This window comes from Bactrocera tryoni, chromosome 4, assembly GCF_016617805.1.
Source record: "Bactrocera tryoni isolate S06 chromosome 4, CSIRO_BtryS06_freeze2, whole genome shotgun sequence".
NCBI lineage: Eukaryota > Metazoa > Arthropoda > Insecta > Diptera > Tephritidae > Bactrocera > Bactrocera tryoni.
The window spans coordinates 4,597,634-4,611,810 of NC_052502.1; the positions used below are offsets into that span (position 1 = coordinate 4,597,634).

Here is a 14,177-nt window from a genome sequence, read left to right on the forward strand (position 1 = left end):
GTTTATCGATTTTTGGTGATATATGTCTAAATAATTTTGTATACCAAATTCTCCCAATTTTTTTAAAGAAATTTGCTTATATTTTAACAATTTTGCTGTCACTTTCATTTAGTTTGTAATTTTGTATAAATCATAGGTTTTTATCGATATGTTTTATCGTGCTCTCAAGTAAACAAAACTTTATCCATAGATAGCTAAAAAAAGTGAATACTCTGACATAACAGATACATAAACTTTTCGTTTCGGGTTTTTATTTATTTGGTAAATTTATTTTTTTTCAAATTTGAAGAAAATAGTATCGATAATTTTTTTTCGATTATTTTTTCCGACTACCATATTCGCTTAAGTTAAAACTCAACAGTAATTGCAAACCGATAAAAAATTATCGATAAAAATTTAGTAATTATCGATAAATTAAATTACATATTATCGAAAACTTACGATAATTGTTGATAAAAACATTAGAAAAACAAAAAAATTACTTAATTTGAAGAGACAATTCGATATGCAAGTGTAGAATATAACTAGCATGGAAAGCATTTTAGATAAGATTTCAAGATTTCATTAACACAAAGAAAATTATCAATATTCTATTTTCTTATTATTTGAGAACGAAAATGATTAAGTTTCGACAATAAGCTGTTTTAGTTCATCAAATATAAGGAAAATAATTTTTTCGATAAATTTATTTCGATTGCTTTTCCCGACTATTTATTTAAGTTAAAACTCAAATACTAGTGTCTACAAGCTGTAAATGCAAATAAATAAAACTCGTGTATTTATCGATAAATTTTGCTTAATTGCTGAACTGATTATTCTTGAAAATAAAGAAAATATTTTTTCGATAATTTTGGTTATTATTCCCGACTCAAGCTTTGATTTTAAATGGACCACATATCGATAAACAATAATATATGAATGTTATCGATAAATACTTTTTTATGAACTTTTTATCGGTTTTTTAATTGGTATACTAATTATTCTTCAAATAGCGAAAATTATTTTTTTGATTATTTTTCTCGACTCAAATACCAGACACCAGTATTGAGTAAGCTATAATTGTAAATCGATCAAATACCGATAAACATCGATTATTTATCAATAAATAACATATGTTATCGATCAAATAATTTTTAAGAACAATGTGGCATTGTTGATAAACCATATATTTAAAAAGGAAACCAAAAAAAAATTACTTTAGTTATAACAACTACTGGATATACAATTGTAGAATATCCTGATAGAGCAGGTGAATATCAGCCTATACATCGTCACGCTTCGAGATTCTGTGTATGTGTTATAACCTTCAATTTTCACTTGATGTTTAGGAACTTAGGCATACTACATTTATGCCGACGCAGCTCTGGATATACTTTTTATCGATTTACTTTCATATCCTTATCGAGTATCGATATTTCGTTATGATTCACGATTAATGATAGCAAAGTATATCGATATTTGACACAGAAACATGCTCGGAAGTGTATTACGGAGCAACAAAGTCGTCATGAATTCGAAAAAGAAAAAGTCCTTAAAACGCACACGACATAAATAGTGCACACATATACAGACACACACGACACAATAATGAATATTTATATGCGATTGTGCTATTGCAATTTTAATTAAATTCTTCTGCGCTAATCCAACAATTTACTCAGGCTGCAGCCACAAAACGCAGAGGAATGCGAACACAACGCCAACAACAATAGCAACGCATAGAAACACATTAATAAATATATGTATGTGTGTGTGTGAGTGTGCGAAGTACATGCCACGATGGAATAATGGACAATATTCAAGTCAGCGTTGTAAATGAAAATTAATTACCGCCATTAAAAATGCAAAAAGGGTGCTGCAAGATGGCAGAGCGGCCGTCGAGGGGGTGCTAAACAGGAAAACCTGCAAACAATAGAGGTTCGGAAGTCTTTAAAGGCTTAAAGCGGCGGAACTAAAAGCGACGACGACAACGGAGTTAAGTGAAAGTGGCGAAGACGGTGGAAAGAAGCCGCAGAATGGCGAAAGTATAAAAGAAATGGGAAACTAAAAAATCGCCTACATTCACCTTCATTGCAATATGTATGCGCTGCTGCAACCACTCATTAGTGTGAGTGTTTACACTCGTACAATGTGCTTTTAGCCATTAAGCTGCTGCCACAAACAGCACCATTCTTCCTTCGTGGCGGAGGGAGCAAGGTAGAGAGAAATTCATAAAAATATAAAATAGAGACTTTGCTAAACTGCCACGAATGAAAGTGAATTTTTCTAAAGTGGACCGAGACATGCTTCGCTCGTTTTTTTGTAGACACTTTCATGCGACAGAGGGAAGCAAGGAAGGAAGCACGGAAGGAAACGCTCAAGTACGCCACGTGCTAAAGAGCTTCTAACAAACCCGGCTGGTGGCGTTGTGGCAGTGTCTTGCACTCATCAATAGCGGCAAAGGTCACTTACAGTAATGACAGCCACTCAAGTGTGGTCTCGGAGGCAAAAGCGAAAGTGCTGCAGCGTTGCAAGAAATAATAAAAAATTTAAGATATTCCAAAAATATAGCATGATAATATAAATGAGCCGTTAGTAGATGAAGTCCGTAGTGCTTTTAGCTGGGGCTTGCCGCAAATGTGGCACATAACGGTATAATTTCCATATTTTTTCTTTCTAGTAAGTTTTACCTTATTACTAAGTAAATTTTGTAATCAAAGTGATTGTTCTTTGAATTAGCACTGCGAACATAAAACCCGTTACATTTGAAATCACTTTTCGCGTAGGGTTGGCAGATTGCAACAATTTAGTTTAATAAAATTCAAGAGATGAACGAGTTGCCACGACACGATTGTTGACAGGTTTTGTAGTACTTTCAGTTAAACGTTATTTCTTATAAGAGTTGCCACCGGTTTGAAATTTAATGTTGAAAAAAAAAAGTATGAAATAAAGGGAAAGTACAAAATGCACGTAAATTTGCATGAGTTAAAAAAAATTGAGTTTTATAAATTTTAGAAAGCGTTGCCACCTGTTTAATTATTTTAACTCAATACAAATTGAAAAAAAAATTAAATTAATGTTATGTTCATTGTCACAGTTTCAGAAAAATGTATGCTTTACAAGATATTGAGAAGTGTTGCCACTTATTTACAATATTTAATTTGAAATATTGACAAAAAATAGAAATCTAACAAATATAATATAAATATCTAGAGCCTGAGAAAGGTGTATGTTTTGTAAAATTTTGAGAAGGGTTGCCACTTGTTAACAATTTTTAATTAAAAATATATTCATAATTGATTAGATGCAACGAATTGAATTTAAAAAATTTTGAGAAAGGTTGCCACATTTTAACCATTTTTAATTACAAATAAATTTACAATTGATTAAATGCAACAAATTTAATCGCTAGAGATTGAAAAAGGTTTGTGCCTTAGAAAATTTCGAGAAGGGTTGCCAGTTGCTTGTGTGTTTTAGTTGGCTACAACTTGACAATCGAGTTTAAAGTGTGAAACTTATTTTTAATTCATAACATGAAAAAACGTTAACTTCGGCTGCACCGAAGCTAATATACCCTTAACGGGTGCATTTCTTTTAGTAACTATGTGTTCAGTTTGTATGGAAGCTATATGCTATAGTAGTCCGATTTGAACAATTTTTTCGAAGATTACATTGTTGCCTTAGAAAATAATCGATACCAAATTTGGTGAAGATACATTGTCAAATATGAAAGTTTTCCATACAAGAACCTTATTCCGATCGTTCAGTTTATATGGCAGCTAAATGTTATAGTGGTCCGATATCGGCTGTTCCGACAAATGAGTAGCTTCTGGAAGAGAAAATGATGTTTGCAAAATTTCAAAAGGATATCTTAAAAGACAGACAGACGGACATGGTTAAATCGATTCAGCTCAACATACTGATCATTTATATACATATATACTTTATAGGGTCTCCGACGCTTCTTTCTGGGTGTTACAAACATCGTGACAAACTTAATATACCATGTTCAGGGCATAAAAAATTTCAAATAACCGTTATATATATGGTATATTCTGTCTTGCTCAGGGAAGCTTCCTCTACTTTATTTATGAAGATGTCTCCTTAAAGTCTTTTAATAGACCAAGTTGAACAATCATTTTGAAGAGGTTATCTAAAGACTTAGAGCTACGTTAACAGATAATATTTCCAAAAAATCGAGAGTACAGACATTAAAGATCAGAGCTTTCATAACTGCTTATCAGCTGTCCATACTTTGTTTTTTTAAAACAGGTACGCTTCCTCATTATAAAGTTCATAGAAGTACAAAATGTTATAACTTGCCACAACAGCGTCACGCATTATGTAATTCCATTATTAAATTTACTGTCAAGCCAAATTGCGGTAAATAATCTATGCTTTGAGGTTATCTCTTTGGACTACTCAATGAAAGAGAAATGTGTCGCAGCTAAATATAGCAAGCTGTCTTTGCCACTCCCACCGCCTGCCACGAACAACAAACTGGGTCAATGCAAAGCCGCAATGAACCTAAAACAAACAGCGACTCTCCACGAAACCTGTTTGGACGCCATTGTAAGTGCCTCAATGTCAGCGGCGCCGCATATACGAGTACGTGCAACACAAAGCCGCTAGGGTGTTCTCGGCTTTAATGAAGTCGAAAACAGCCGTAAATATATATAACTGTATTTATGTATGGTGCTATAACTACCGGTAATTGCGGCCATTCGCGCCTTGTGCTCCCAACAGCGGCAACGGACCCTGCCACGCATACAACAAGACATACTTGGAAGTTGAGCCCACGGACCCACGCAGCCCACGCAGCTTTCACTTTTAATGTTAATGATACTTTGGTTACAACAACAACAATATGCGCACTGCAAACCATGCTTTGATTATGTGGCAGCCGTCGTGGTTTACCGTTGATTTGTCTTGCAAATTGCAAATCGTAAGTGTGAATATAGATTGCAACAACAGAGATAATGACCCAACTGAGGCATTTGTGATATTGCAAGTAGTGAAGTAAGGTTGCGCGTGTGATGAGGGGTGCACACGGTGTGTCTAGTATTTTATATGAGAATCATTGTTGCAGGAGAAGAATTTAATATCACGAAAATACTGACGAAAATTAAGCCTATAAATATTTACTTTTGGAAAAGCATTCTTGTTGTAATCTGAGAAGATTTGATTATGCAATCTTTCCCTAGCTTGTTTAATGGACAGCGCTTTGAAGCACAAGTAGAAATAGAAGCAGATGCTGAAAAAGGTCCTCCACTGCTGCGGTGACAACGACCTTATCCGCGGATGAAACCTAAAAAAAATCTTTATTAGAAGATACTGTCTCTACAAAGATCCAAAAGTCCTGTTTACGGTATTCTATTCGATAAAATTCAGCTTTATTGGGACCCAAAATATCCACTCAAATAATTCGAACGGACTCGCAGATGTCGAGCTCTCTTGCCATCTCTCTCATATTTGCCTGACGATTTTCAAGCATCATTTTCTTCACTTTTTTATTATTTTCATCACTCTAAGAGGTCGAAGATCGTCCAGAACGAGGCATGTCTTCAACGATCTTTCGACCGTCTTTGAAGGCTTTGTATCGATGTTTTTTATAAAATTGAATCAACGTAAGCATTTTCCAACATTCGCAATGATTTCGCCTACAAATTTGGTTTGAAATACAATTTGGAACAAATTCTTTCGATATTTTTGTTCATTGTAAAAATTGCAACTCACTACTGAGGTGTCCCGTCTTAAGCAGCTGCTGTACACAATTTGGTTGCCAGATCGCTCTCATATTTGGCACAGTAACTAAAGACAGTCCTACCAGCTTAGAAAAATAAATTAATTTTTGAAATATCAGTTACTCGGGGAATTTAATTACAATTCCGTTTTCGTCTTCGTTTATCGTAATATATTTGCAGAAGTGATGTAACCCCCATTTTTTATGTATTACCATAATGCTTGCAAAATAAATTCAATAAAAAAAACAACCAAATTTTTATTATTTATTATCTTCTAATGCAGTAGTTTGGGCTCACACCACTTTTGCGCTAATAGTTTTTTACACAATATGATTACCGTTATACTTAGAATAATTTCAAATTTCTATTTTGAGAGGGTATGACAGAAAACCAAAGATTTCGTGTTAGCAACATGAAAATATTATATTCCTACCTAAATATTTGTGTTACCTAATCACTAAATATTTTTCTTTCTTAAAAAAAATATGACTATATAATGCTGATTTCGGCTAAAACTGAAGGGATTATAATAAACAAAGGAGACCATTCTAGATAAGATAGATAGGGTATCAGAATTCCTTTAAAACAAAGAAAGAACATTTATCAAAATTAACTACAATTTAATTTTTTATTATTTGAGAGTGAGAATCTTTAATTACCTAAGCCATATTTAAAGAATTAACCGAAAAATGTTAAAATTAAATTAGGAAATCCAAGCAAACGCTTGGCACATGTTAGTAACCTCCAGCGTGCGCATGAAATTTTCTTATCTTTCTCGAATCGCTGTGTTTAATGGAAAATGTAAATTGTTTACAAAGTCAAACAAGAAGCTTCCACTAATTTGCACACTTTATTCCCTCAATTGTCCACTCGAATGTCAAGCAAAACTAATTACGAGCACCCACTGACAGCTCAAAACAAACAACAACAACAGCAACCTTGCCACACACACACACCCACACACAGACGCCACACAGGGGAGCGGAATGAAAAATCGTGGCGCTCGCAAATCAAATCCCAGCAACACAAACAAAATCAAAAGCGAAATCAAAGTCAAAAGCAAAGAGTGGCATAATGAAGGGAACACAAGACAAATGGAGATATCTAATCAAGTCAATTTGCAACTTGTTGCACTGCCACAATCTGCTGCACGTACGTTTCTTTTGTGTTATCTGATACTTTCCCGCCCGCTTCGAGCATCACTTTTTTGCCATCCTGTTTGTGTGTGTGTGGCTCAGCGCTGCCAGCGTTGCACTCGCTTCAAATGACACCAATTAGCGGTTTTGCATTCGCGCTTGTTAGCATGCAACAGCTGGAATTGCCACTAGAACTGCACGTGTGTGCGTTGGCGGTGGCATGCGGCAACCCGGTGCCTGCTGTTGAGTGTGAGGGGTGGTTGCAAGTCTTTCAATGGGTGGATTTGAATGGTGGGATTCAGGCAACAGGTGCACCATTTTTCAGCGCTCCTTAAGGAAATGAAGGCAGACCAATTTTGTGGTCAATAAATTGCCTTTTAGTATGCAGCGACCAGCGGAGCCGGAGCGTGTATGATTTTACAACGAGTAATTAGCAAAGCTTCGATGAATGTGAGTGCATACGCACACTAGGGTGGTAGATATTTCAAGTTTTTTTTTAACTTTTTAGGAAAACTTTTTCTAAACTTTTTCAAAATTTTTTTGATTTTGTAGTTGTTTTTCTAATTTTGGATTTTTTATTTATTTTTTTTCAATTTGTTGACAGAATCACTCTCTCATATTTTTGTCTTTGTATTCGTAAGATTTTAAGCTCTTTATATAATATAGAGAATTAAATTAATGAAGGAACTATAATTGGATCGACTACTGCTCATCAATTTGCGAAAAATAATCTGACTTAAAAAACAAACAAATAAAAGTCGAGTAAAATATATTTTTGTAAAGATATTTCCATTATCCGCCGCATAACAGGATGATCTTATCCTGCTTTAAAGGAAAACATGATCACCTAAGCCACCCTTGCCATAAATCTTTGATGTCATCCACTACGTGAACGATTCTTATTTTCTCTGCATATGCTCGAAAGGCGTGTTAAATTTGCGACCCTTCCGTCTCAATTTGCCGAACACTCCAAGCTTCACCAACATGCCAATCAAAGCACCTTGAAGCTCTCACATTGCATGTTGCCTCAAACTAACCCAGCATCCAGCTGCCTCTCCGCCACATTGTCCACTGCGCTTTCTATGCATTCTGCGTTGCAAATTGATGGCAGTGATACAGTTACCGCGCATTAATCACACTTCCACTTATTAATCAAAACTTGAAGCCAAGCAAAAGCAACAGAATGACTGCAGCAACACATGCACGCACACTCGCACTTATGTGTTTGCATTTGTTGTTGTTGGTGAAATTTGCTGCCACTAACTATTTAGTGACTTCGCTAGCTTCATTTTCATTTACCAGCTCGGCATCACGCGGCTAATTGCCGTTTCAAGCACTCATAAACATCAATATTGCGCAACATGTTGCTGGCAACATTTGGAAGCATTTCGTTTATCTTGGTTGCGAATATCTAAAGAAATATTTTCGCTTATCTAAATTTTCAGCGCTTAACTGTCTTTTATGACATTCTTACTTAATCTAAATATAAATATTATGCTATCATGCTTTGGCTATTTCGCTTGCGGAGAGATATCGCCAAATATGTACATCGACTGGTATGCGTTTGAATATGTGGTGTGTGTGTGTGTGTGCGTGTTTGTCTAGAAAAGCCTTTTCACATGACATGTCTAAGTAAGTAATTCTTTTCGTTTACTGTCAGAAAGAAATTGATGTGATTTCGCCCTCTCTCCGCTTGGTGCAGTGCGACTAAAAGCTAACTGTGTATCTACATACATACATATATGTATATGTATTTATATAGTTGGGTAAATATACAAGTATAGATTAAACCCAAAACGAAATGTATTATCAGCTGAGCAGTGAAAGAATATTTGACGATTAATGCAACGAACTACGCTGTTTTACAGTTAGCTACTGCGAGCATTCTGAAAGGTAATGGAATGCCTTGAAAATGTAAGGCACTGTTTGTAATTGCTTGTAATGGCAGCCAAAGTCTAATGGGAATGATTGCCACGAAAAAAACAACAAAAGGATGAATCAAATTATGAAACTGAGTCGTTTTACAACAAGAACAACAAAATTAATAGAAATATGTCGAAAAATTGGGTAGTCGAAAAAGTATTTTCGTATTTTGTCAATAGATGTCGTTGCAGTCGTATATCTCCTGTTCTACCAATCACATTGTGTCATACCTTGTAGTCTTAGAAAGGTGAGATTTTAAGCATAATTTAATCAAAAAAATATTTAAATCGGGGCAAGTTGAAAAAGAATTACAGCTGTTCTAAAATGACTGAAAATAATGGAGAAATTCGCTATATTTTGAAATTTTTGTATAAAAAAGGGAAGAAGGCCACGCAAGCCACCAATGAAATTTGTGAAATTAACGGAGACGAAGCTGTATCAGTTAGTGTAGCACAGCTATGGTTCGCTCGCTTCCGTTCTAGAAATTTCGATGAGAAAGATGCATATCGCTCTGGTCGACCCATCGTTGAAAAAGTCGACGAAATTGTGGAAAAGACTGACCAAGACCGTCACATAAGCAGCCGTGACATCGCTAAGTAACTTAGCATTCATCAACAAACGGTTTTGAAACATTTAAAAAATGCTGGCTACAAAAAGAAGCTCAATGTTTGGGTACCACTTGAATTTTCTGTGAAAAATTTTATGGATCGAATTAACATATGAATGGTAACATAAGACTAATGGTGGATCAAACAGGACAATAATGTGCAAAAAAGTTTATGGTCCAAGCGTGGTGAAGCTAAACAAATGGTCGCAAAGCCAGGATTGACGCCTCGAAAGGTTATGCTGTGTGTTCGGTGAGATTGGAAAGGAATCCTCCACTATGAGCTGCTCTAGCCTGGTCGCATTAACGCTCGACTCGGCTTTGATACCATCTATAAGCCGCCACATATTCTCTTTAGCTAATACTTGGGTCGAACTAGTTATACAGATCAAGCCAGTATCTTTCCTAATAATTTAATTGTTGCTCACTTAACAAATACTATAGTGAAGAGTTGGTTCAAATTCAAGCTTCTTCCTCATTTCTGCAATATGGAAGCTAAGCATAGCAAAGTCTCTTGATATATGTACACTCGCAAGGCAAGACAACGCTACAACCTTATCTCTCAGTTTTGTGTAATAGCTTAGTACAATATTATAGCGACATATATACATACATATGCATATGTTTAATATAAATAAACAAATAAAATTGCTGGCGAAATTCGCGAAATCACAATCTTTCATTAAAATTTTCCATAAACGCTCACTTATGTTTGTATATATTTGTGAATTTAATCGCACCCGAAAACTCAAGGTCAACAAGGAGAAATGCACAGGCAGCCATACAAACATATAAACACACTCTTATGTATGTATGTATGTAGATAGGCATGTAAGGGCTTTATGATTGAGCGAAAATGGGCGTGCTTTCGCGATAATCACTTAAATCAAAACAAAGGTGAGTTTAGCGAAATAATAAATTATACATATGTACACACATAGATTGCGCTGACTTACATAAGAAAGTGCACACAGCGCACGTCTATATAATCCGCAATTAAATGGACTAAATATGAGGGGAACTAATTATTTTGCCAATTTATTAAAGCGTTACTTTTTAATGTTTATATTAAATGCTTTATGATGAACTCACACCTTTGCCGCGCACATACATACTTACGGATTCTATTTATTTTTGATGTGTGTATATTTGTATGTACATATTCACTTTGTGCGTTTGTAAATCCGTAGAACGCTTGCATTTAGAAAAGATTTGCACACAAATATATATTTATATATATATATGTATATAATATATATACATATTTGAGTGTACGAATGTGTGCGCGACGGCAAAGAACTTCTATTCCGGTGCCGCGCTTGTTGTTGGCTGGTATCAGCTGTTTTCTTTGCTATTTCCATTGTTCCAAATATTGTTTATTACTTTATATGCAGACTTTTGTTGCTCTGCACTCATTGTTTGTTTTGATAATAGGCCTTACATGTTGCATGAGTATGCGTTGCATGGAAAAACAACTTGACACAAATATATAATATATATAATTGTATGTACTTCAAAAGCAACGCCGCTGCTCCAGAAAAATATGTATGTGGTATGCATGGAAATTGATGCTCTCTCGAAGCAAGTGGGGTCTAAAGCTTACATACTTATTGTTATGGTTATATGTATGTATGTGCCTAGTGTAGGCTTTTTGTCGACATTTAGCGACTAATGCCTAAAAATTCAATTTCAAGAAATCTTTTCAAAGTTAGGTTAGGTTAGTTCGATTTCGGTTAACCTAAGAGGAACCTATTTACCATAATGTCTAAAAGCAAGATGTGCATTGAAATGAAATGGAATAAATATACATACATAGAAAATCTGCCATGGGCCTTAAAATGGTCCAATTTTAAGATATGGTTTGGCGAACTAAAGAAAGCATTTCCTAAGGTAACGGGAATAGGGACTCTACAAAAGTAGAGCGAAATGGACGGCAAACGACGGCATGTTTTTCTCCACTCTGTTGACATTTCTCTTCAGTAAGGTTTGTCATTTCAAAAACTACGGTTTGGTGCGGTTTATGGGCCGGCGGCGTCATTGGGTCCTACTTTTTTTTCGATATTATCAAGACCAGCATGTTACTGTGAATGGGAATCGCTACCGCTCAATTGGGTTGGATTGGACTTGGACAATATGTGATTCCAACAGAACGGCGGCACAAGCCACATAGCGAATGTCCCAATCGATTTATTGAAAACTATATACTCAGTTTGAAATGTTATTATAGACTTCAAATGAGATTCCTTCTAATTAAAAACATTTGAAGCTCAAGCGACAAATGTCGCCAGTCATTGAGTTTGTTGGGTGCTCAACTGATAGAAGCAAATACTACAGGGTCTGACCGGAGACTGAAATCTGGTACCACGGGGAGCAGTTAGCCCTTGGAGTGTGATCCAATCTTCTCATTGGGTTTGGTTCTTCGGGAAGATTCGTGGCGGCTGTGGTTTAAACCAATAGTTAGGTAGAATTCAGTTCAGTGGGGAGTCGTTCTGCGGCAGCGATTTTAGATCGGCCTCGAATCCGACCAAGGTGGACATGGTGTCCCTTCCACCAGACCAATTGGAACCAAAAAATACGTGCAAAAAGCATTCATTATTTGGGGCGCTGATCAACGCATTATATTGATCTATGTGCTTTTTATCACCGTCACAAACACATTGATTGCTGTATCCATATATTTTCATGTACTCAATTCAACTGTTGATATAATTTCGATTTCACATATAGCTAAATGGACAAGATATTAGAACGACGTTATCCAATATTATCTGCCATTCAGTGCTGCTATTTTCACCAATAGATCTACAGGCGTTATGTTTAGCAGTACTTTTGTTGTATGTAACTGTTTTTTAGAATTTTCAGAATCTCTTCCAAACCGACAACACCAATTTATCGCACACCACCAATTGTTCTAAAGAATATCAATCCTGGATACTACATTTTCTATATACAAAGACATTAACTTAAGTACGCACATTGTTTACTACATAACTGCGGTAATAAATTTGTTATTTGAACATAAACAATAATTCGAAAATTTATTTCGAACCCGAAAACACTACACTGCAACCAATAGATGCCTCTTGCCGACGAGCAATGATCGGGAGCGGGCTAAATGTGTCGGCAATTATCGGAAATCAAACAAAAACAGATGCCGCGCGTTGTTTACTCGATGATGTGCTTTCTGGTGCGGCAATAATTTAGAATTACGCATTACAACAAAAACAGAAACACACATATGGGTACATGGAAAAGTAGATTATCGTCAGTGGCAGGCCGCAACACGCCGCATCACGGCGAAACCGCGCTGCTCTCCTGTGGCGCTTGCCCGCAAACTGCTGTCTGCCATTTCGTCGCGTGGCATATTAATAAGCGTTGCATGGCAAGCGCTGCGGCACACACTTGGTGACAGCGCGTGTGCGGCAAGCGCACCAGGCAGACAATGCATGTGCGCGTGGCATGCACAGGGCAGCGCCAAATGAGCCATGAGTGAACACTTAATATTGTAAATATGTGTATGTGAGTATGTGGTGCTTTCCCCATATGAATATTTGATGAATAATAAGAAGACGCGAAGAGGGGCAACCTACCAGCACATAATGGCGCGTGTCTGCAACAAATTGACTGGCGGCATTTTTCAAATTTTATCCACACAAACACTAGTCTAGTTACGCATACGCGTTCGGAAGCTGCCCGGCAGCTTCTCTCAAGATTTAGCGGTCAATGCCACGCGTGGGCCTCGCACTGCCACTTCACACCTTGGCAGCCAAGCTTCTTTTTCACTTTTCTGATAGGCAAATCAATTAAGTATACAAATATTTAAATAAACTTTTTGCACATCTCTCGCTTCCTCGCACACCACTTTCGCGATTTCGCGCTTATCACCAGTTTATCAACTCTTCTTCAATTCCGCGCATCAAACGATCTTTCGTTTGCCACTTTTCACTTTTCACTTATCGATTTGTTGTTATTGTAATGTTAATTTATTTATTTTGACTATGAGCGATTACAGATCGGCGCGTACTAACTGCTCAAGTGCGAACGGAACCAGCGGAATGACGTTAATTTGTTTATGTGTGTGCTGTCACACACTGCTTTGTTGCGGTGTATTAAGTTGTTGGGGAAGTAGTAAGTAAGCGGCGAGTGCCCGGCGTCCGTCCAACTGCTCAGCCAACCAAACGGCCGAGTTAACGCGACAAAACTGATTTGAATTTGTACTTTGCCAATTTGCTCATGACATTCGCTGGCGCTCCGGCTTTGGCGCTGGCCGAGAGCGTTGTGCGGTTGTGCGAGTGTTTCCGTCTCCAGAGTGCGCCTAATAAGGCGAGTAAACGCTAATAATAGTCAAGAAAATATTTGTGATAACTGGCAACAACAGCAAAGCGGCGACGCAAGGTGTTCGAATGCATTTACTCCTATCTATGTTAGATACACCCTTTTTGCAGAAAACATGAGACGCGTTCAAAAAAGTGAATATTAAAATTCTGTTGCAAGGGATTTGTATGGCAAGGCGATATTTGGAAGTGGAGCTTTCTTACATATATTTACTCGTATATGGTTTTGGATTTTCAAAATGTCTAATAGTAGTGAGTAGAGTCTTTTGGAGCATCAAATAATGCTGTCTTCGAAGAGCCAAGCATCGGAAGCTAGCGATTCGAGCAAACTATACCAAGTGCCCAAACAAATGGGCAGCACTTGAAATGCAACCCTGCGCTGGATGTGATTCTTTCTTTGGTGGAGACTTTTTCTTTCCTCAGCGAAAATCCTTTCAATAACGCCCCAGTTTTGTTT

General features: G+C 36.7%; 1 protein-coding gene across 3 annotated transcripts in view; it reads right to left on the bottom strand.

The window, feature by feature from the left end:
• The window catches only part of LOC120775466 (adenylate cyclase type 9), a 139,771-nt gene that overhangs the window by 15,423 nt on the left and 110,171 nt on the right, over positions 1-14,177 (bottom strand). The window contains exon 1 of one of the 3 annotated variants that reach the window (XM_040105658.1): positions 12,977-13,685. The exons of the other annotated variants lie outside the window; for them this stretch is intronic. The gene's annotated coding sequence lies outside the window, so the exon portion shown is untranslated. Of the gene's footprint in view, positions 1-12,976; positions 13,686-14,177 lie in introns of those variants that run through there. 3 annotated transcript variants of the gene reach the window in all.